The 24567-nt window shown below is 45.5% G+C and overlaps 1 pseudogene; it reads left to right on the forward strand.

Annotated features, from left to right (window-relative positions):
* Nucleotides 1–24567, forward strand: part of LOC129032738 (putative uncharacterized protein FLJ44672) — a 52863-nt pseudogene that overhangs the window by 11977 nt on the left and 16319 nt on the right.

A 24567-nucleotide genomic window follows, 5' to 3' on the forward strand; every position in this document is an offset into this window, starting at 1 on the left:
GGGAGGTGGAGGTTGCAGTGAGCTGAGATTGTGCCATTGCACTCCAGCTTGGGCTACAAGAGCCAAACTCCATTTAAAAAAAAATGCGGTTGCTTTCTCTGGCAGCTAGCCCTCCTCCTGAAGCAGTCTAGGAGCTTGCAGCCACCGTGTTAGCTCAACAGCATCCCACATGCATTCTTACCATGCTGCAGATCTGAAAGACCTTAGAGGCCCTTGTGTCAGGAACCTGGGACTAAGACTAAATATCAAAACAGAAAATGCTGCTATTACCTCTGTCACAAAGGGCTTTTTAAGAGCTTTGGAAGCTCTGTGCCAGGAACCAGGGGCAGAGACCAAATGTATATTTCTTTTCTTATATTTGAGACAGAGTCTCACTCTGCCACTGAGGCTGGAGTGCAGTGATGTGATCATAGCTCACTGCAGCCTTGACCTCCTAGGCTAAAGCAATCCTCCCACGTTAGCCTCTCCAGTAACTGGAACTACAGGCGTGCATCACCATGTCCAGCTGATTTTAATTTTAATTTTGTAAAGACAGGGTCTTCCTATTTTCCCCAGGCTGATCTCTAACTCTTGGCCTCAAGCAATCCTTCCTCTTTGGCCTCCCAAAATGTTGGGATTACAGATGGGAGCCCCCATACCTACCAATCACAAGGATCTTTATAAGAGAAGGAGGTAGGAGAGTCAGAATTAGAGAAAGTGATGTGGTAATGGAAGAAGAGGTCAGAGAGGGAGATTTGAAGATGCTGTACTTCTGGCCTTGAATATGGAGTCACGAGGTAAGTCAAGGAATGGGGGTGGCTTCTAGAAGCTGGAAAAGGCAAAGGAGCACATTCTGTCTAGAGCCTCCCCCAGAAGGAATGCAGCCCCTCTGACACCTTGACTTTAGCCTTAATAGACCTAGTTGGACTTCTGGCCCCCAGAACTGTAAGATGGTAGATTTGTGGTGTTTGAAGCCACTAAATGTAGGGTACTTTGTTGTAGCAACAACCAAAAATGAACGTGAAGCTGGGACCTCATGTTACAGTTGCTGACGCCTGTAATCCCAGAATTTTAGGAGGCTGAGGTAGGAGGATCGCTTAAGCCCAGGAGCTTAAGACCAGCCTGGGCAACATAATGAGACCTCATGTCTAAAAAAAATTTTTTTAAAAGGCCAGGCTCAGTGGCTCACATTTGTAATCCCAGCACTTTGGGAGGCCAAGGAGGGTGGATCACAAGGTCAGAAGTTCAAGACCAGCCTAGCCAAGATGGTGAAACCCCATCTCTACTAAAAATACAAACATTAGCCAGGTGTGGTGGTGGGTGCCTGTAATCCCAGCTACTCAGGAAGCTGAGGCAGAGAATCACTTGAACCCAAAAGGCAGACATTGCAGTGAGCTGACATCGCACCCTTACACTTCAGCCTGGGCGACCAAAACTCCATCTCAAAAAAAAAAAAAAAAAAAAGCCAGGTGTTGTGGCATGCAGCTGTAGTCTCAGTTCCTAGGGAGGCTGAGGCGGGAGGATTGTTTAAGCCTGGGAGGTTGAAGTTGCTGTGAGCTGTGATTGCACCAGTGTACTCCAGCCTGGGCAATAAAGCAAGACCTTGTTTCAAAAAGAAAGAAAGCAATGAGCATGGTGGGAATGGGGACAGATGACAATGTTAAGTAGAGTGGTCAGGGTCGGCCTCATAAGTGAATATTGAGCAAAAGTTTGAAGCAGGTGATGGAGCTGGCCAAGGTGCTGAGGGAAGAGCATTGTAGGCTGAGTCAACAGGATCTTTATCCTGTTGGATAAAGGAGGAAACTCTCTGGTGTGTCTGAGGCTCTGGAAGGAGGCCAGTGGAGCAAAGAGATAGAGGGAGCAAAGTCAGCAAGGAGGCCAGGGAGTTACTGGGCTGGGATTGGTTCAGATCGTGTAAGCCCTGGGATGCTATTGCTGGGGCTTTGGCTTTTACTCTGACTAAAATGGGAACCACCGAGGGCTTCTGAGCAGAGAGGCGACATGGTCTGTCTCCTGATTTAAAAGCACGACCTGGCTGCCAAGTTGAGAAAGACTATGGGAAGATTTGGGTAGAAGCGTGGGGGCCAAGCTGTGGCAGCATCCCGGTGGGAGATGATAGTGATCCTGACCGGGTTCACGGTGGTGGTGAGAGATGGTCAGAGCATGGATACATGTTGAAGTCAGTCAGTAGGATTTCCTGACAGACTGGATGTGAGCTGTGAGAGAAGGCAGTGGCCAAGGTTGAGTTTGATTCTAATTGAATTATTAAGTAATTTTAAAAAACACTACTGCCTTTCCCAATCCTACCAAGTAAAGGATGCTAGATAAAAGAAATCTCAAGTCAGGCCAGGTGCAGTGGCTCACACCTATAGTTCCAACAGTTTGAGAGGCAGAGATGGGAGTATGTTTGAAGGCCATGAGTTTGAGAGCAGCCTGGGCAACATAGCAAGACCTCCTCTCTAAAAAAACAACAAAAAAATAAATTTAAAAAAATAAATATAGCCAGACATGATGGTATGTACCTATGGCCCCAGTTACTCATGTGGCTGAGATGGGCAGATCTCTTGATTCTAGGAGTTTGAGGCCAGCTTGGGCAACATAGCAAGACTTCTCTCTCTACAAAAATGAAAAAAAATGCCTGACATGGTGGTACTTTCCTGTATTCCCAGGTATGGGGGCAGCTGAGGCAGGAGCATCTCTTGAGCCCAGTTGGTCAAGGTTGCAGTGAGCTATGATTATACAACTGCACTCCATCCTGGGTGACAGAGTGGGACCCTGTCTCAAAATACAAATACACATGAAATCTCAAGTCAGACCAGTCCCTTCTAGGCTATGTAGGCCTTGTAACCACATAGCTGTATGATCAGGTTTGTGTGGCTGTGGATGAGGAGACCCCTGTCCAATTGTCGGCTTTGTAATCAGTTTATTTTTCAATATAGTAATCAAATATATTTCATCATACTTGATGGTCTCAGATATGTGTGGATTTTGGAGTTCCCCTTGGAACAGGTTGTAACATCTTATTGGCTCCATAATTCCGTAATTTTTAAAATCTGATCAGTTTTTAATAAGATCAGAGTTGATATTAGACTACCTAATCAGTTTCGTTAATGAGAAAATGAAATTGTGTTGTTTGCATTTTATCCAAGTTGGCTGTCATATTGGCTACACCTCATCAATACTTGAACAAATGCAAAATTAGAGCTTATCATGAAACACAATGTAATTCTTGAAGAAGATGCCATTTCTTTTTTTTTTTTTTTTTTTTTTAAGATAGAGTCTTTCTCTTGTCACCCAGGCTGGAGTGCAATGGTACGATTTTGGCTCACTGCAACCTTCACCTTCTGGGTTCAAGCAATTCTCCTGCCTCAGCCTCCCGAGTAGCTGGGATTACAGGCGCCCGCCACCACACCCAGCTAATTTTTGTATTTTTAGTAGAGATGGGGTTTCACCATGTTGGCCAGGCTCGTCTGGAGCTCCTGACCTCAGGCAATCTGCCTGCCTCAGCCTCCCAAAATGCAAGGTGTACAGATGTGAGCAACCACGCCTGGCCTCCATTTCTTTTTTGTAGTCTTTAATAAACAGCTGCTATCATTGCAGACTTGCTATTTAGGCACTTAGGAATTTTTCACTAGAAGGCATGTAAAGAAGGACCATGGGCATTTGTAATGAATTTAGCATTTATTCTTTGACTACATGACTGTCCCCAGAGCCGTAACTTTATTAATGAATTTTTTAGAAGCCATTTAGCTAGCAACTGAGCCTAACCAGCCACTCACCCTCGTTATTCAGTGCTCTTTTACTATTGTCTATTTCTCCTCCAACTTGGCTACATTCACAAAGTGATAAAAACCTGCATTTGTTTTCTTTCCTTTTCAGAGACAGGGTCTTGCTCTGTTGCTCAGGCTACAGTACAGTGACATGATCATGGTTCACTGTAGCCTCAAACTCCTGGGCTCAAGCAGTTTTCTCACTTCAGTCTCCCAAGTAGCTGGGACTACAGACATGTGCCACCATGTCCAGCTAATGTTTTCATTTTTTATCATAGAGACGGGATCTTGCCAGGTTGCTCAGACTGGGCTCAAAACTCCTGACCTCAAGTGATCCTCCTGCCTCAGCCTCCCAAAGTGCTGGGATTACAGGCAGGCATGACCACCTGTGCCAAGCCCCCTATTATCATTATTTTAAATAATAGCTTTATTAAAATATGATTCACATACCATTCACTTTATTTATTGAAATCTGCAATTCAATAGGTTTTAGAATATTCACAGAGCTGTGCATCGATCACCACAGTCACTTTTAGAAGCTTTCATTACCCTGTAGAGAAATCCATACCCCTTAGCCACTACCTCCTACTCTCCCCACCTACCTTCGCCCCCAGCCTTAGGCAACCATTGATTAATTTTTTTGTCGCTATAGATTTGCCTAATCTGGACAAATAGAATTGTACAATGTGTGATCTTTTGTGGCTTTTTTTCCCTCTTAGCACAGTGTTTTCAAAGTTCCTTTATGTCATAGTGTGTATCAATATTTCATTCCTTCTATGGCAGTATTCCATGGTAGAGACACACTGCATTTTGTTTATCTGTTCATCAGTTGGTGGATATTTGGCTTGTTTCCATGTATTCCATGTATTGGTCATTATGAATAATGCTGCTATGAAGATTGTTGTACAAGTTTTTGTGTGGACGTATATTTTTATTTTTCTGGGATATATGCCTAAGAGTGAAATTGTTGCATTATAGGATGACTGTACATTTAGCCTTTTGAGAAACTGCCAGACTGTTTTCTAAAGTGGCTACACCAGTTGGGTGCAATGGCTCACACCTGTAATCCCAGCTACTCAGGAGGCTCAGCTAGGAGGATGGCTTGAGCCCATGAATTCAAGACCAGCCTGGGCAAGATAGTGAAACCCGGTCTTGATTTTTAAAAAATCCAATTAAAATGACAAGAAAAGAAATACCCAAACAAAATGGTTACACGATTTTATGTTCCCACCAGTAATATATGTGGGTTCCAATTCCTCCACATCTTCACTGACATTTTTTTTTTTTTTTCTAGATAGGGGCTTGCTCTGTCTCTCAGGCTGCAGTGCAATGATGCCATCACAGTTCACTGCAGCCTTGACCTCCCAGGCACAAGTGATTCTCTCATCTCAGCCTCCTGAGTAGCTGAAAATTGCAGGTGTACGCCACCATGCCTGGCTAATTTTTATATTTTTTTCTGTAGTGATGGGATTTTACCATGTTGCCCAGGCTGATCTCATACTCCTGGTCTCAAGTGATCTGCCCACCTCAGCCTCCCTAAGTTCTGGAATTACAGGCTGCCACCATGCCCGGCCTTCACCAACATTTGCCATTATCTGTGTTTTTTTTTTTTCCTTTATACCTTAAAGCAGTATGAGAACAAGTGTCTTCAATTATAGGAAACAGTATAATCCCAGGGCATTGGGAGGCTGACAGGAAGATGTCTTGATGCCAGGAGTTTTTGTTGTTGTTGTTGTTTTTGACAGAGTCTCGCTCTGTCACCCAGGGTGGAGTGCAGTGATGGGGTCCACTGCAACCTCCGCCTCCCAGGTTCAAGTGATTCTCCTGCCTCAGCCTCCCGAGTAGCTGAGACTACAGGTACACGCCACTACTGCCCAGCTAATTTTTGTATTTTTGATAGAGTCAGAGTTTCACCATGTTGGCCAGGCTGGTCTTGAACTCCAGACTTCAGGTGATTTGCCTGCCTCAGCCTCCCAAAGTGCTGGGATTACAAGCATGAGCCACCATGCCCAACCTGACGCCAGGAGTTTTAGACTAGCCTGGGCAACCTAGCAAGACCTTGTCTCTACAGAATATTTAAAAATTAGCCAAATGTGGTGGTGCCTGTGTATAGTCTCTCTCCCTCTCTCTTTTTTTTTTCTTTCTAACTTTTTGTGACATGGTCTGGCTCTGTCACCCAGGCTGAAGTGCAGTAGTGTGATCATGGCTCACTGCAGCCTGAAACTCCTGGGATCAAGTGATTGATCCTCCCTCCTCATCCTACCAAGTAGTAGGGACCACAGGTGTATGCCACCCAGGTCTTGCTATGTTGCCCAGACTGGTCTTGAGCTCCTGGCCTCAAGCAATCCTCTCACCTTGGCCCCCCACAGGGCAAAGATTACAGGTATGAGCCACCATGCCTGGCCCCTACCCTGCCTATTGAGAACCAAAAGAAGGATCCAAATTCTCCTTAGCTCAACTCGAGCCATTTCCTGATTGCTTCATCAGCAAGGAGCTTGTTATTGGGCTGTCCAGGCCTCCCAAGCAGCACAGAAATGAGGTGAAGGAGTTTTCCTGCTGCTCCACTCTGTAAGGAGTTGGAGGGTGATGTTTACTCGTTTGCAGAGAGAGATGCCTTGTAGGCACCTCAGGATGGAGAGGACCCTGATTCCAATGTCCTTTTTTTCTTTCGAAACAGGACCTTGCCCTGTCACTCAGGATGGAGTTCAGTGGTCCAATCATGGCTCATTTTAGCCTCAAACTCCCAGGCTCAAGCAGTCCTACCATGTCAGCCTTCCCAGTAGCTGGGACTACAGGCAAGCATCGTGACACTCAGTGAATTTCGTTTTTATTTTTTTGTAGAGATGGGGCCTCAGTATGTTGCCACGGCTGACCTTGAACTCCTACACTCAAGGGATTTTCCTGACCTGGCCTCCCAAAGTATTGGTATTACAGGCATGAGCCATTGTGCCCACCGTCTCTGGTTCTTAACCTTCTGCCTCCCTCGTCCAGTTTTAAAGAATGTGTGTAATTACATGGGCTCTCCTAGATACTCCAGGATAATCTTGTTTTAAGGTCAGCTGACGAGCAACATTAATTTTATCTGCACTCTTAATTCCACCTTTCTATGTAATTGTGCTGTGTAACATAGGACATGAGCAATTGGTGGGGGTGGGGGTTATTACTTTGGCCACCACAGTAACTATTTTATGCCAGGTACTCAGCTAAGCACTGGTGAATTAAGCATGAATAACACACACTCCCTAATCTCCATCCATTCTTGGGAGGAGCACCTCACCTGCCATGCTCCTGAGAATCTGGGGAGTCAAAGAAGTCTTCCATGAGGAGGTGATGCCAAAGCGGACAAGTGACAGAGGAGTCAAAGCTAGCTAGGAAGAGAGTAGAGGTTTAAGGGGAAACATATTATAAGCAGAGGATATCACCCACTTCAGAGACTCCCAGAGGAGAAAGAGTTTGCATTGAAGGGGCAGATGAGGCTCAGTTGGACTCCACAGCAGATGAAATGGAGAGGGGCAAGCAGTGAGGCTGCCTTGCAAGGCAGGGCAGAGCAGGGGCTGTTAAGGAGTTTGGACTTAATCCCTGAGGCAAGGAGAAGTGATGTAAATGGGGGAGTAACATGATGAGATTCATGGATTAGAGACATGGCTCAGGCTGCTGTAGAGAAGGCACCAGGGAGAGCGGATGGCTCAATGGGTGTGCAGGAGACCTCTCACTGAGTTTAGGGAGAGGTTTTTTAAACAGAAGAAGTTTGAGTAATTTAAATGATGATGGGAAGGAGCTAAAAGTGGGGGATAGGTTAAAGATACAGGAAAGTGGGAGGAAGAACTGACAAGTGAGGTTCCAGAGAGGGCAGGAGAAGAGGAGATTCTCACAGGGGGATTAACACTTTCTTTTCTTTTTTCTTTCTGAGACAGAGTCTCACTCTGTCACCCAGGCTGGAGTGCAGTGGCACAATCTTGGCTCATTGTAGTGCAGACTTCCCAGGCTTAAGGGGTTCTCCCACCCCAGACTCCCAAGTAGCTGGAACTACGGGTGTGCACCACCACCACACCTGGCTAATGTTTCTTTTTTTGGTAGACACAGAGTCTCACTATTTTGTGCTGATTGGTCTCCAACTCCTGGCCTCAAGTGATCCTCCTGCCTAGGCTTCCCAAATTGCTGGGATTACAGGCATGAGCCACAATGCCTGGCCTCTGATAGTTCTGTATTCTCTAGAGTTGTCTTTACTTTGTGCTAGTGTGTCCCTCATTGTGCTAATCCTCTGTAAAAATTAATACCTTTTCTTTTTTTCAAGATGGAGTTTCACTCTTGTTGCCCAGGCTGGAGTGCAATGGCGCTATCTTGGCTCAGCGCAACCTCCACCTGCCTGGTTCAAGCGATTCTCCTGCCTCGGCCTCCCGAGTAGTTGGGATTACAGGCATGTGCCACCATGCCCAGCTAATTTTGTATTTTTAGTAGAGATGGGGTTGCTCCATGCTGGTCAGGCTGGTCTCGAACTCCTGACCTCAGGTGATCTGTCTGCCTTGGCCTCCCACAGTGCTGGGATTACAGGCATGAACCATTGTGCCTGGCCAAAATTAATACTTTTTATATTAAATTTACATATATATACATTTTTTCTTTTTGATACCGGGTCTCGCACTGTCACCCAGGCTGGAGTACAGTGGCACAACCTCTGCTCACTGCAGCCTCCACCTGCCAGGCTCAAGCAATTCTCCTGCCTCAGCCTCCCGAGTAGCTGGGATTACAGGTAAGTGCCACCACACCCAGCTGATGTTTGTGTTTTTTGTAGAGACGAGGTTTCGCCATGTTTCCCAGACTGTTCTCAAACTCCTGAGCTCAAAGCAGTCCACCCATCTTGGCCTCCTAAAGTGCTGGGATTACAGGTGTGAGCCACCTTGCTCATTCTAGTTTAAACTTTTGAATGGTTTGTGTCTCCCGATTGGACTCCCTACAAGTACAGAGTCGATGCTAGGAAGGGTACCAGGAGATAGACACACACAGATGGGATTTGGGAGTAGGTTTGGTTATCCAAGGAGCAGTGCTGAGCTCCTTGCTTAATGGGATATGGGATGCTGGTGATTTCCAGGAAGTGACTTCACAATGACTCAAGCTACCATATACTGTTGATTGTGAAATGCCAGTTGAAGCATATGTCCTGTGAGCTTAGGGCTGCTACAGGTTGACCACTGCAGCAGTAAAGATGACTCTGAAGAATGGCATGGGATGGATCCTTTCGAATGCACTTGAGCAGCGGTCTCCAACCACAGGGCCACAGAGCTGGAGGTGAGCAGCAGGTGAGTGAAGGGAAACTTCATCTGTATTTCTAGCCCCTCCCATCGCTTGCATGACCACCTGAGCTCCATGTCCTGTCAGATCAGCAGCAGCATTAGATTCTCATAGGAACACAAACTCTGTTGTGAAGTGTGCATGCGAGGGATCTAGGTTGTGTACGCCTTAAGAGACTCTAATGCCTGATATTCTGTTACTGTCTCCCATCACCCCAGATGGACAGTCTAGTTGCAGGAAAACAAGCTCAGAGATCCCACTGAGTCTACGTTATAGTGAGTTGTAGAATCATTTCATTATATATTACTATGTAGTAATAATAGAAATAAAGTGCACAATATATGTAATGCACTTGAATCATCCTGAAATTATTCCCTCACTCCCAGTCTGTGGAAAAATTGTCTTCCACACATTCACTCTGTTTTATGGTAGAGGCAGGGTCTTAATATATTGCCCAGGCTGATCTCAAACTCCTGGCCTCAAGTAATAGACCTCTCTCAGCCTCCCAAAGTGCTGAGATTACAGGCATAAGCCACCACCCTCAACCAAGACTTTCTTAAACCAAATAAAAATTAAGTGAGATTACTTGAGCCCAGGTGGTCAAGGCTGCAGTGAGCCTGATTGCACCACTGCACTCCAGCCTAGGTGATGGAGTGAGACTGTCTCAAAAAATAAAATAAAATACAAATTAACCCTTTATGACGTTCCCAGTAACTTTCCCTCCTAAGTGTTCCCCACAAATCTTTGAATTCTGTTTAATTTTCACATAACATTTAAGACATTTAAGAACTTATGTCTGTCTGTGTCATCCCTTTATGTCAAAAGATGTCTTTTTGTCACTTCCAGCTGGATCTACCATGAACGACTTCTGAATCCAGGAAGAGAGACTGACTGGGCAACATGTTATTCAGGTACAAAAAGATTTGGACTGTAACTCAAAAATGATCAAATGATAGTGCATGCATCAAGTGCAATGGGAAGCTCTTCTGGAGAGTGAGAAAAGCTTCCAGTTAAGGTGACATTGAAGCCAAGTCCTGAAAGATGAGGAAGAGTTGTATGAGAGTGGGGAGGGAAGGGGGAGGTGGCAGGATGGGGAATGGGCTGGGATGGGATGGAGCAAACTGCCCAGGAAGGGAAACCAGCACTGTACAGACCTGAACAACGAAGATGGCATATTTTGTTCAGGGAATGGTGAATTAAGTGTGGCAGGAATGCTTTGTAGAGACAGTAATTTGCTTGTATGGAATTTTGCCTGAGAGACCTCATTGCAGTTTCTGATTTTTTGATGTCGTCATCCATCACTGTCCTTGTCAAATAGTTTGGAATGGGTATAATGATGACAATAACCCCAAGCGTAATATTTCTTTAATTCTCACAGAATCACAGGTAGGTGCCACAGTTATCCCTATTTGATGAATGGAGTGATGAAGCCTTGGGAATAATGAATGATTTGCCCAAGCTCACCTGGATATTAAGACTGAGTCAAATGTTGGGTCTGGTGTGACTTTAATGTTTGCTTTGTTCATGAGCACCACGTATTGCCTCTCCTATGCAGTTAAGCGGTAGACAGGTGACAGAAAAGCCCATGTTTGTCTCTACTCACACACTTGTGACTGAATGTATGTATGGAGTTTCTACACCAAATTCTTCAGTGCTCTGGATATTAACTGGGTGTCCCATGACTTTATTCTGACACTACCTGGAGTTAGCACAGACCCTACAAGTTAGGGCCTCAGTCCCACGAGACCATCCTGACTTCAGATGCCAATGGCAAGTCCTAAGTTGTCACCTGTACTTTTGACCAACCTGTTACAAATCGGGGGTTCCCATAACTGTTTTCTTGGGTTTAATAATTTGCTAGAACAGTTTATGGAACTCAGAAAAACAGTTTATTTTCTTTTTTTCTGAGAGAGAGGGTCTTATTTTGTTGCCCAGGCTGGTGTGCAATGGTGCAGTCATAGCTCATTGCAGCCTTGATTGTCTGGGCCCCAGTGGTTCTCCCATCTCAGCCTCCCTAGTAGCTGAGACTACATGCCTGCAACACCACATCTGGCTAGTTTCTTTTATTTTTTGTATAGATGGGGTCTTGTTGTGTTGGCCAGGCTGGCCACAAATTCCTGGTCTCAAGTGATCCTCCCACCTCAGCCTCTGAAAGTGCTGGGATTACAGATGTGAGCCACCACATCTGGCCAGTTCATTTCCTATTACTGGTTCATTGTGAAGGATACATCTCAGAAACAGTCAATGAAAGAGACGTGCATGCTGGATGCAGTGGTTCATGCCTGTAATCTCAGCACTTTGGGAGGACAAGGTGGGAGGATCGCTTAAACTCAGGAGTTTGAGACCAGCCTGGGCAACATGGTGAAAACCTGTCTCTATAAAAAATTTAAAAAAAAAAAAAAATAATAACCGGTGTGGTGTTGTGCACCTAGAGTTCCAACTTCTAGGGAAGCTGAGATGAGAGGATGCCTTGAGCTGCGGACTGGGGAGGCTTAGGTTACAGTAAGCTGAGATTGTGCCACTGCACTCTAGCTTGGACAAAAGAGCCTGATCCTGTCTCAAAAAAAAAGAAAGATACCCAGGGCAAGTTAAGTTCGGAGGAGCACAGAGCTCCCATGCCCTCTGTTGAACATGCGACCCTCCCAGCATCTCCTGTGTCCAGCAACCCTGAAAGCTCTGCAAACCCCATTCAGGGTGTTTATGGAGGCTTTATTATGCAAGCATGATTGATAAAATCTTTGGCTGTTGGTGATTAAGTCAGTCTCCAGCCCCTCTTCCTCCTGGAGTTCAGTGCATGAGGCTGAAAGTTCCAAGCCTCTTACCATGTGGTTGCATGGTAATCAGCCCTCCTCTTGAAGAAATGTAGGAGCTTGCAGTCACCCAGTCATCTCAACAACATCCCCAAATGCATTCTTACCATGCTGGAGATCCCAAAGTTCTTAGAGGCTCTTGTGTTAGAAACCTGGGACCAAGACCAAATATTAAAACAAAAGATGTTCTTGTCACATCTATCACTGAGGTCTTTCTAAGAGCTTTAGAAGCTCTGTGCCAGGAACCAGGGACAGAGATGAAATATATATTTCTTTTCTTTTTTTTTTTTGAGACAGAATCTCCCTGTGTCATCCAGGCTGGAGTGCAGTGATGTGATCATAGCTCACTATAGCTTTGGCCTTCTGAGATCAAGCGATCCTCCCATCTCAACCTCCCAAGTAGGTAGGACTACACATGCATGTCACCCATGCCCAGCTCATTTTTGTAGAGTCGGAGTTTCACCATGGTGGCCAGGTTGGCCGTGTTGGCCAGATGGGGTCTTCTTTTGTTGCCCAGGCTGGCCGCAAATTCCTGGGCTCAAGTGATCCTCCCACCTCTTCCTTGTAGAGATGCGATTTAGTTATGTCGTCCAGGCTGATCTCAAACTCCTGGGCTAAATCGATTGTCTCACTTCAGCCTCTCAAGTAGCTAGGACTACAGGCGCATACCACCATGTCGGGCTAATATTTGTTTTTATTTTTTTTCTAGAGGTGGGGGTCTCACTATGTTGTTCATGCTAGTTTCAAACTTCGGGCCTCAAGTGTTCCTCCTGCCTTGACCTCCCAAAATGTTGGGATTCTGGGTGGGAGCCATCATGCCCAGCAATCACAAGGGTCTTTATAAAAGAAAGAGAGTAGGAGATTCAGAATTGGAGCAGGAGATGTGGTGACGAAAGCAGAGGTGAGAGAGGGAGATTTGAAGATGCTTCACTTCTGGCTTTGAAGATGGAGTCAGGGGCCATGATCCAAGGAATGGGGGTGGCTTCTAGAAGCTGGAAAAGCCAAGGGAACACTTTAGAGTCTCCAGAAGGAATGCAGCCCTGCTGACACCTTGACTTTAGCCTTAATAGACCTAGTTTGGGTTTCTGGCCCCTAGAACCGTAAGATGGTAGTTTTGTGGTGTTTTAAGCCACTAAATGTAGGAAACTGCAAACTATGTTGCAGCGGCAAGAAGAAATGAACATGAAGCCAGGCATGATGGCTCATGCCGGTAATCCCAGCACTTTAGGAATTTAGGCAGGAGGATCACTGGAGGCCAGGAGTTCAAGACCAGTCTGGGCAACATAGTAAGACCTTGTCTCTACAAAAAATGAAAAAATTGGCCAGGCGTGGTGGCTCACGCCTGTAACTCCAGCACTTTGGGAGGCCGAAGCGGGCAGATTACCTGAGGTCAGGAGTTCGCGACCAGCCTGGCCAACATTGCGAAACCCCGGCTCTACTAAAAATACAAAAATTAGCTGGGTGTGGTGGCACGCCCCTGTAATCCCAGCTACTTGGAAGGCTGAGGCAGGAGAATCACTTGAATCTGGGAGGTGGAGGTTGTAGTGAGCCGGTATCAGACCATTACACTACAGCCTGGGCAAGAAGAGTGAAGCTCTGTCTCAAAATAAAATAAAATAAAATACTAAAAAATTTAGCCAGGCATGATGGCATGAACCTGGAGTCCCAGCTACTGGGGAGGCTGAGGTGGGAGGATCGCTTGAGCCTGGAAATTTGAGGTTGCAGTGAGCTGTGATTGTGCCACTGCACTCCAGCCTTGGTGACAGTGAGATCTTGAAAAAAAGAAGAAAGTAAAGATAGAAGAAATGAGCACGGTGGGCATGGGGACAGATGGCAATGTTAAATAGAATGGTCAGGGGTGGCCTCCTAAGTGAAAATTGAGTAAAGACTTGAAGGAGGGGAAGGAGCTGGCCAAGGTGCTGAGGGAAGAGAACTGTAGGCAGAAACAATAGAATAAAGTGTCTGAGGTGTGTCTGAGGCTCTGGAAGGAGGCCCATGGAGCAGACGGAGAGAGGGAGAGAATTAGGGGAGGGGGCCAGGGAGTTGCTGGGTGGGGATCAGTACAAATCACTTAAGCCCCGGGAGGTTATTGCTGGGGCTTTGGCTTTTACTCTGACTCAGATGGGAACTGCGGGAGGGTTCTGAGCAGAGCGACGACGTGGTCTGTCTCCTGATTTAAAAGCATTCTCTGGCTGCTGAGTTGAGAAAGACTATGGGAAGATGTGGGTAGAAGCATGGGGGCCAAGCTTTGGCAACATCCAGGCGGGAGATGATGGTGGTCCTGACCAGGGTCATGTGGTGTTGAGAGATGGTCAGAGGGGAGAGGTAGGGGAGGAGGCCAGGGAGTTGCTGGGTGGGGATCTTTAGTACATGCCGAAGACAGTCAACAGGATTTCCTGACAGACTGGATATGGGGTGTGAGAGAAGGCAGGGGTCAAGGTTGAGTTTGATTGTTACTGAAATTATGAAGTAATTTTAAAAAACACTACTGCCTTTCCCAATCCTACCAAGTATGGGATGCTAGATTAAAGACATCTCTTCAGGCTCATTGCGGTGGCTCATGCCTGTAGTCCCAGCTGTTTGGTAAGCAGAGGTGGGAGTATCTTTTAAGGGCAGGTGTTCAAGACCAGCCTGGACAACACAGCAAGATCTGCTCTTTACAAAAATATTTTTCAAAATTAAATAAATGTAGCTAGGCGTGGTGATGTGTACTTGTAGTTTCAGCTACTCAGGAGGCTGAAGTGGGCAGATCTCTTGAGGTCAGGAGTTTGAGGCCAGCTTGGGCAACATAGCAAGACCCCTCACTCTACAAAAAAATTAAAAAACTAACCAGGCATGGTGGCACTCAACTGTACTACCAGCTACTGGGGAGCTGAGGCAGGAAGATGGCTTGAGCCCAGGAGGTCGAGGCTGCAGTGAGCTGTAAGTGCACAGCTGCACTCCAGTCTGGGTGACAGAGCAGGACCTGTCTCACAATACAAATAAAAATACAAGTAAAATAATGAAATCTCAAGTCAGAGCCTTTTGGCTCTGCAGCCCTTGCAACCCCTCAGCCGTGCAGTGGGGTTTGCGTCACTGGGAATGAGGAGACCCCTGCCCGGTGTTGTTGCCTGACTAATCAGTGTTTTAAAACATATATTAATCGGGGTGGGCGCGGTGGCTCACACCTGTAATCCCAGCACTTAGGGAGACCCAGGCGGGTGGATCACCTGAGGTCAAGAGTTCAAGACCAGCCTTGCCAACATGGCGAAACTCCTTCTCTACTAAGAAAATACAATAATTAGCTGGACATGGTAGTGGGCCCCTGTAATCCCAGCTACTTGGGAGGCTGAGGTAGGAGAATCGCTTGAACCTGCGGGGCGGAGGTTGCAATGAGCTGAGACTGCACCACTTCACTCCAGCCTGGGCAAAAGAACAAGACTTTGTCTGAAAGAAAAAAAGAAAGTATTATATCAACATGTAATGGTTTTATTATTAATATGTAATGAATATTAAATATTTTTAAAATCTTGTATTATATTAACGTGTAATGGCTTTAATATGTGATGAATAATATTTAAGAACTTGTGTCTTATTTTCTAGTTTTAATATAATTATCTACAGAAAGAAATAGTCTTAGAGATCTTCAATAAAGTTAAAAAATGTAAAGGGATGTTAGATCCCAAAAGATTGAGAATTTCTAGTTTAGAAATATTCAGAGTAAGCCACATACTACTTGCTACTTGAACAATTTTTTTTCTTTGATTTTTATTTTAGGAGATGGGGTCTCACCCTGTCACCCAGGCTTGAGTACAGTAGTGCTATCAGCTCGCTGCAGCCTTGAACTCCTGGGCTAAGGATCCTCCTACCTGAGCCTCCTGAGTAGCTGGGACTGTAGGTATACATGACGATACTTGGCTAATTTTTAAATTGTTTTGTAGACGTGGGGTCTCACTTTGTTGGCCAGGCTGGTGTCAAACTCATGGCCTCAAGTGACCCTTCCACCCCTGCCTCCCATCCTAGAGGTGTGTGCCACCACAAGGAGCACTTGTTCAATGTTCTAAAAAACAAATTTCTAAAGTAAGGCTGTGGGATGATGGCAGGAAGATCAAAGAAAAACAGAAGAATAAGTTAAAATGACTTATTCACACATATTCTTTTGACAGCAAGAAGAACTTTTAGTATATACATTCCTTACAAACAAACAAAAGGCAGATAAACAATGTTGTATACGAACTTCAACACACACCGTACAATATTCCCATTTTGCTGACATAAGTTATGGAAATTTCGTTGTTTACTTGAGTGTCGCTACCAGTATTTTGCTTCTCTGATGATTTTTATCAACTTCCTCATCTGTTAACTTCTCTCCAAGGTATGTCATATCATGACATACTGCTGCTGCACGAACATGGCCAGTGTCTTCCTGTTAAACATGTAGAATGCTTTCCTAATTTCTCTTTTTACCCTCTGTCTTTGTGTTTTGCATTTTTCTTACTCTTATTGTCAGAAACTCCAGAAAGTCAGTCGTACTAATTTATCACCATTTGCTTTATTAATTTATACTTTGCTTATATGGAATTTTGCCCAACAGACCTCATTACAATTTCTAACCTGTTTTATTTTGTTTTTCTTCTGAGACAGAGTCTCCCTCTGTTGTCCAAGGCTGGAGTGTAGTAGTGCTATCCCAGCTGACTGCAGCCTCAACCTTCCAGGCTGAAGCGATCCTCCCATCTCAACCTCCCACGTGGCTGAGACTATAGGTGCTTGCCACTATGCCCAACTAATATTCGGAATTTTCCTATACGTGGATTCCAGAGGGGTGACAGTGAAACGTGAGTAAGCATGGATTTTGGTATATGCAGAGATGGGGGGCTGGAACTAATTCTGTATACTGAGGGACGACTGTATATGTTTTTACAATTATGCTGTAGGATACATACTGTTGCATAGCCTTGAAAATAATAATTTTTAATCGAGTGGAATAATAATAATATTGATAAAAGTAGCAGCTGGCCAGGTGTGGTGGCTCCCACTGGTAATCGCAACACTTTGGGAGGCTGAGGCAGGAGGATGGCTTGAGGCCAAGAGTTTGCGATAGGCCTTGGAAACAAAGGGAGTCACCATCCCTACAGAAAAATACATGAATTAGCCTAGTGTGGTGGCATGTTCCTGTAGTCCCAGCTCCTTGGTAGGCTGAGGTGGGAGGATCACTTGAGCCCAGGGAGGCTGAGACTGCAGTGAGTCATGATCAGGCCTCTGCACTCCAGCCTGGGTGACAGAGTGAGACCCTGTCTCAAAACGACAAAAAAGTAGCAGCTAACATCAACTGACCTTTTACCAGGTACCTATTAATACCATAGTTTAATTTCTTATAACTGTTTCTTATTTCACTTACCAACTCTGTCTTCAGTTACTCCCAGATTTTTACTGTGTTTGTACAGATGACCTTTTGTTTAGATTGAATTGTCTCCCCAGAAGTAAGATTACTGTGAGTCACGGTGAATGGACGTTCTCATTACCCTTGATGTAAATTGACAAGGTTTTGGGTGCCTCCCAGCTATAATCTTAGCACTTTGGGAGGCTAAGACAGGAGGATTGCTTGAGGCCAAGAGTTGGAGGAGGCAGTATGGCAGTATGGTGAGACCCTGTCTCTATTATTTTAAAAAATTGACAAGCTTTACCCTGGAAGGCTTATACACAATTTAAACACCCCTTATAGTATAAGAAAGTGCCCATTTCACTGCACCTTTGCCAGCACAGGGTATTATAATTTAGTAAGTCATTTTTTGTTTGATTATTTTAAATAGATAAAAGATCTCATATTACTTTACTTGTCACATTTCAACATCTTTCCTTAGCTTATTAGCTCTGTTTCTTTTCTGTCTGTAAATGGTTGTTGTTGTTTTGTTCTTTGAGACAGGGTCTTGCTCTGTCACCAGGCTGGACTGTAGTGGCATAATCATGCCTCACTGCAGCCTTGACCTGCCAGGCTGAAACTTCAGCATTCTGAGTAGCTGGGACTACAAGTGTGCACCACCACTCCCAGCTAATTTTTTTCTTTTTTTGGATAGAGACAGGGTCTCACTGTGTTGTCCAGACCAGTCTCTAGCTCCTGGCCTTAAGCAATCCTCCTGCATTAGCTTCTGAAATTGCTGGAATTTCAGGCATGAGCCACCATGCCTGGCCTGGGCTAGTTTTCTATTTTTAGTAGAGATGGGGTTGCTCCATGCTGGTCAGGCTGGTCTCGAACTCCTGACCTCAGGTGATCTGTGTGCCTTGGCCTCCCAAAGTGCTGGGATTACAGGCATGAGCCATTGTGCCTGGCCAAAATTAATACTTTTTATATTAAATTTACATATATATACATTTTTTCTTTTTGATACCGGGTCTCGCACTGTCACCCAGGCTGGAGTACAGTGGCACAACCTCTGCTCACTGCAGCCTCCACCTGCCAGGCTCAAGCAATTCTCCTGCCTCAGCCTCCCGAGTAGCTGGGATTACAGGTAAGTGCCACCACACCCAGCTGATGTTTGTGTTTTTTGTAGAGACGAGGTTTCGCCATGTTTCCCAGACTGTTCTCAAACTCCTGAGCTCAAAGCAGTCCACCCATCTTGGCCTCCTAAAGTGCTGGGATTACAGGTGTGAGCCACCTTGCTCATTCTAGTTTAAACTTTTGAATGGTTTGTGTCTCCCGATTGGACTCCTACAAGTACAGAGTCGATGCTAGGAAGGGTACCAGGAGATAGACACACACAGATGGGATTTGGGAGTAGGTTTGGTTATCCAAGGAGCAGTGCTGAGCTCCTTGCTAATGGGATATGGGATGCTGGTGATTTCCAGGAAGTGACTTCACAATGACTCAAGCTACCATATACTGTTGATTGTGAAATGCCAGTTGAAGCATATGTCCTGTGAGCTTAGGGCTGCTACAGGTTGACCACTGCAGCAGTAAAGATGACTCTGAAGAATGGCATGGGATGGATCCTTTCGAATGCACTTGAGCAGCGGTCTCCAACCACAGGGCCACAGAGCTGGAGGTGAGCAGCAGGTGAGTGAAGGGAAACTTCATCTGTATTTCTAGCCCCTCCCATCGCTTGCATGACCACCTGAGCTCCATGTCCTGTCAGATCAGCAGCAGCATTAGATTCTCATAGGAACACAAACTCTGTTGTGAAGTGTGCATGCGAGGGATCTAGGTTGTGTACGCCTTAAGAGACTCTAATGCCTGATATTCTGTTACTGTCTCCCATCACCCCAGATGGACAGTCTAGTTGCAGGAAAACAAGCTCAGAGATCCCACTGAGTCTACGTTATAGTGAGTTGTAGAATCATTTCATTATATATTACTATGTAGTAATAATAGAAATAAAGTGCACAATATATGTAATGCACTTGAATCATCCTGAAATTATTCCCTCACTCCCAGTCTGTGGAAAAATTGTCTTCCACACATTCACTCTGTTTTATGGTAGAGGCAGGGTCTTAATATATTGCCCAGGCTGATCTCAAACTCCTGGCCTCAAGTAATAGACCTCTCTCAGCCTCCCAAAGTGCTGAGATTACAGGCATAAGCCACCACCCTCAACCAAGACTTTCTTAAACCAAATAAAAATTAAGTGAGATTACTTGAGCCCAGGTGGTCAAGGCTGCAGTGAGCCTGATTGCACCACTGCACTCCAGCCTAGGTGACGGAGTGAGACTGTCTCAAAAAATAAAATAAAATACAAATTAACCCTTTATGACGTTCCCAGTAACTTTCCCTCCTAAGTGTTCCCCACAAATCTTTGAATTCTGTTTAATTTTCACATAACATTTAAGACATTTAAGAACTTATGTCTGTCTGTGTCATCCCTTTATGTCAAAAGATGTCTTTTTGTCACTTCCAGCTGGATCTACCATGAACGACTTCTGAATCCAGGAAGAGAGACTGACTGGGCAACATGTTATTCAGGTACAAAAAGATTTGGACTGTAACTCAAAAATGATCAAATGATAGTGCATGCATCAAGTGCAATGGGAAGCTCTTCTGGAGAGTGAGAAAAGCTTCCAGTTAAGGTGACATTGAAGCCAAGTCCTGAAAGATGAGGAAGAGTTGTATGAGAGTGGGGAGGAAAGGGGGAGGTGGCAGGATGGGGAATGGGCTGGGATGGGATGGAGCAAACTTCCCAGGAAGGGAAACCAGCACTGTACAGACCTGAACAACGAGGATGGCATATTTTGTTCAGGGAATGGTGAATTAAGTGTGGCAGGAATGCTTTGTAGAGACAGTAATTTGCTTGTATGGAATTTTGCCTGAGAGACCTCATTGCAGTTTCTGATTTTTTGATGTCATCATCCATCACTGTCCTTGTCAAATAGTTTGGAATGGGTATAATGATGACAATAACCCCAAGTATAATATTTCGTTAATTCTCACAGAATCACAGGTAGGTGCCACAGTTATCCCTATTTGATGAATGGAGTGATGAAGCCTTGGGAATAATGAATGATTTGCCCAAGCTCACCTGGATATTAAGACTGAGTCAAATGTTGGGTCTGGTGTGACTTTAATGTTTGCTTTGTTCATGAGCACCACGTATTGCCTCTCCTATGCAGTTAAGCGGTAGACAGGTGACAGAAAAGCCCATGTTTGTCTCTACTCACACACTTGTGACTGAATGTATGTATGGAGTTTCTACACCAAATTCTTCAGTGCTCTGGATATTAACTGGGTGTCCCATGACTTTATTCTGACACTACCTGGAGTTAGCACAGACCCTATAAGTTAGGGCCTCAGTCCCACGAGACCATCCTGACTTCAGATGCCAATGGCAAGTCCTAAGTTGTCACCTGTACTTTTGACCAACCTGTTACAAATCGGGGGTTCCCATAACTGTTTTCTTGGGTTTAATAATTTGCTAGAACAGTTTATGGAACTCAGAAAAACAGTTTATTTTCTTTTTTTCTGAGAGAGAGGGTCTTATTTTGTTGCCCAGGCTGGTGTGCAATGGTGCAGTCATAGCTCATTGCAGCCTTGATTGTCTGGGCCCCAGTGGTTCTCCCATCTCAGCCTCCCTAGTAGCTGAGACTACATGCCTGCAACACCACATCTGGCTAGTTCCTTTTATTTTTTGTATAGATGGGGTCTTGTTGTGTTGGCCAGGCTGGCCACAAATTCCTGGTCTCAAGTGATCCTCCCACCTCAGCCTCTGAAAGTGCTGGGATTACAGATGTGAGCCACCACATCTGGCCAGTTCATTTCCTATTACTGGTTCATTGTGAAGGATACATCTCAGAAACAGTCAATGAAAGAGACGTGCATGCTGGATGCAGTGGTTCATGCCTGTAATCTCAGCACTTTGGGAGGACAAGGTGGGAGGATCGCTTAAACTCAGGAGTTTGAGACCAGCCTGGGCAACATGGTGAAAACCTGTCTCTATAAAAAATTAAAAAAAAAAAAAAAAAATAACCGGTGTGGTGTTGTGCACCTAGAGTTCCAACTTCTAGGGAAGCTGAGATGAGAGGATGCCTTGAGCTGGGGACTGGGGAGGCTTAGGTTACAGTAAGCTGAGATTGTGCCACTGCACTCTAGCTTGGACAAAAGAGCCTGATCCTGTCTCAAAAAAAAAGAAAGATACCCAGGGCAAGTTAAGTTCGGAGGAGCACAGAGCTCCCATGCCCTCTGTTGAACATGCGACCCTCCCAGCATCTCCTGTGTCCAGCAACCCTGAAAGCTCTGCAAACCCCATTCAGGGTGTTTATGGAGGCTTTATTATGCAAGCATGATTGATAAAATCTTTGGCTGTTGGTGATTAAGTCAGTCTCCAGCCCCTCTTCCTCCTGGAGTTCAGTGCATGAGGCTGAAAGTTCCAAGCCTCTTACCATGTGGTTGCATGGTAATCAGCCCTCCTCTTGAAGAAATGTAGGAGCTTGCAGTCACCCAATCATCTCAACAACATCCCTAAATGCATTCTTACCATGCTGGAGATCCCAAAGTTCTTAGAGGCTCTTGTGTTAGAAACCTGGGACCAAGACCAAATATTAAAACAAAAGATGTTCTTGTCACATCTATCACTGAGGTCTTTCTAAGAGCTTTAGAAGCTCTGTGCCAGGAACCAGGGACAGAGATGAAATATATATTTCTTTTCTTTTTTTTTTTTGAGACAGAATCTCCCTGTGTCATCCAGGCTGGAGTGCAGTGATGTGATCATAGCTCACTATAGCTTTGGCCTTCTGAGATCAAGCGATCCTCCCATCTCAACCTCCCAAGTAGGTAGGACTACACATGCATGTCACCCATGCCCAGCTCATTTTTGTAGAGTCGGAGTTTCACCATGGTGGCCAGGTTGGCCGTGTTGGCCAGATGGGGTCTTCTTTTGTTGCCCAGGCTGGCCGCAAATTCCTGGGCTCAAGTGATCCTCCCACCTCTTCCTTGTAGAGATGCGATTTAGTTATGTCGTCCAGGCTGATCTCAAACTCCTGGGCTAAATCGATTGTCTCACTTCAGCCTCTCAAGTAGCTAGGACTACAGGCGCATACCACCATGTCGGGCTAATATTTGTTTTTATTTTTTTTCTAGAGGTGGGGGTCTCACTATGTTGTTCATGCTAGTTTCAAACTTCGGGCCTCAAGTGTTCCTCCTGCCTTGACCTCCCAAAATGTTGGGATTCTGGGTGGGAGCCATCATGCCCAGCAATCACAAGGGTCTTTATAAAAGAAAGAGAGTAGGAGATTCAGAATTGGAGCAGGAGATGTGGTGACGAAAGCAGAGGTGAGAGAGGGAGATTTGAAGATGCTTCACTTCTGGCTTTGAAGATGGAATCAGGGGCCATGATCCAAGGAATGGGGGTGGCTTCTAGAAGCTGGAAAAGCCAAGGGAACACTTTAGAGTCTCCAGAAGGAATGCAGCCCTGCTGACACCTTGACTTTAGCCTTAATAGACCTAGTTTGGGTTTCTGGCCCCTAGAACCGTAAGATGGTAGTTTTGTGGTGTTTTAAGCCACTAAATGTAGGAAACTGCAAACTATGTTGCAGCGGCAAGAAGAAATGAACATGAAGCCAGGCATGATGGCTCATGCCGGTAATCCCAGCACTTTAGGAATTTAGGCAGGAGGATCACTTGAGGCCAGGAGTTCAAGACCAGTCTGGGCAACATAGTAAGACCTTGTCTCTACAAAAAATGAAAAAATTGGCCAGGCGTGGTGGCTCACGCCTGTAACTCCAGCACTTTGGGAGGCCGAAGCGGGCAGATTACCTGAGGTCAGGAGTTCGCGACCAGCCTGGCCAACATTGCGAAACCCCGGCTCTACTAAAAATACAAAAATTAGCTGGGTGTGGTGGCACGCCCCTGTAATCCCAGCTACTTGGAAGGCTGAGGCAGGAGAATCACTTGAATCTGGGAGGTGGAGGTTGTAGTGAGCCGGTATCAGACCATTACACTACAGCCTGGGCAAGAAGAGTGAAGCTCTGTCTCAAAATAAAATAAAATAAAATACTAAAAAATTTAGCCAGGCATGATGGCATGAACCTGGAGTCCCAGCTACTGGGGAGGCTGAGGTGGGAGGATCGCTTGAGCCTGGAAATTTGAGGTTGCAGTGAGCTGTGATTGTGCCACTGCACTCCAGCCTTGGTGACAGTGAGATCTTGAAAAAAAGAAGAAAGTAAAGATAGAAGAAATGAGCACGGTGGGCATGGGGACAGATGGCAATGTTAAATAGAATGGTCAGGGGTGGCCTCCTAAGTGAAAATTGAGTAAAGACTTGAAGGAGGGGAAGGAGCTGGCCAAGGTGCTGAGGGAAGAGAACTGTAGGCAGAAACAATAGAATAAAGTGTCTGAGGTGTGTCTGAGGCTCTGGAAGGAGGCCCATGGAGCAGACGGAGAGAGGGAGAGAATTAGGGGAGGGGGCCAGGGAGTTGCTGGGTGGGGATCAGTACAAATCACTTAAGCCCCGGGAGGTTATTGCTGGGGCTTTGGCTTTTACTCTGACTCAGATGGGAACTGCGGGAGGGTTCTGAGCAGAGCGACGACGTGGTCTGTCTCCTGATTTAAAAGCATTCTCTGGCTGCTGAGTTGAGAAAGACTATGGGAAGATGTGGGTAGAAGCATGGGGGCCAAGCTTTGGCAACATCCAGGCGGGAGATGATGGTGGTCCTGACCAGGGTCATGTGGTGTTGAGAGATGGTCAGAGGGGAGAGGTAGGGGAGGAGGCCAGGGAGTTGCTGGGTGGGGATCTTTAGTACATGCCGAAGACAGTCAACAGGATTTCCTGACAGACTGGATATGGGGTGTGAGAGAAGGCAGGGGTCAAGGTTGAGTTTGATTGTTACTGAAATTATGAAGTAATTTTAAAAAACACTACTGCCTTTCCCAATCCTACCAAGTATGGGATGCTAGATTAAAGACATCTCTTCAGGCTCATTGCGGTGGCTCATGCCTGTAGTCCCAGCTGTTTGGTAAGCAGAGGTGGGAGTATCTTTTAAGGGCAGGTGTTCAAGACCAGCCTGGACAACACAGCAAGATCTGCTCTTTACAAAAATATTTTTCAAAATTAAATAAATGTAGCTAGGCGTGGTGATGTGTACTTGTAGTTTCAGCTACTCAGGAGGCTGAAGTGGGCAGATCTCTTGAGGTCAGGAGTTTGAGGCCAGCTTGGGCAACATAGCAAGACCCCTCACTCTACAAAAAAATTAAAAAACTAACCAGGCATGGTGGCACTCAACTGTACTACCAGCTACTGGGGAGCTGAGGCAGGAAGATG

The sequence above is a fragment of the Pongo pygmaeus genome, chromosome 2 (assembly GCF_028885625.2).
Source record: "Pongo pygmaeus isolate AG05252 chromosome 2, NHGRI_mPonPyg2-v2.0_pri, whole genome shotgun sequence".
Classification (NCBI taxonomy): domain Eukaryota; kingdom Metazoa; phylum Chordata; class Mammalia; order Primates; family Hominidae; genus Pongo; species Pongo pygmaeus.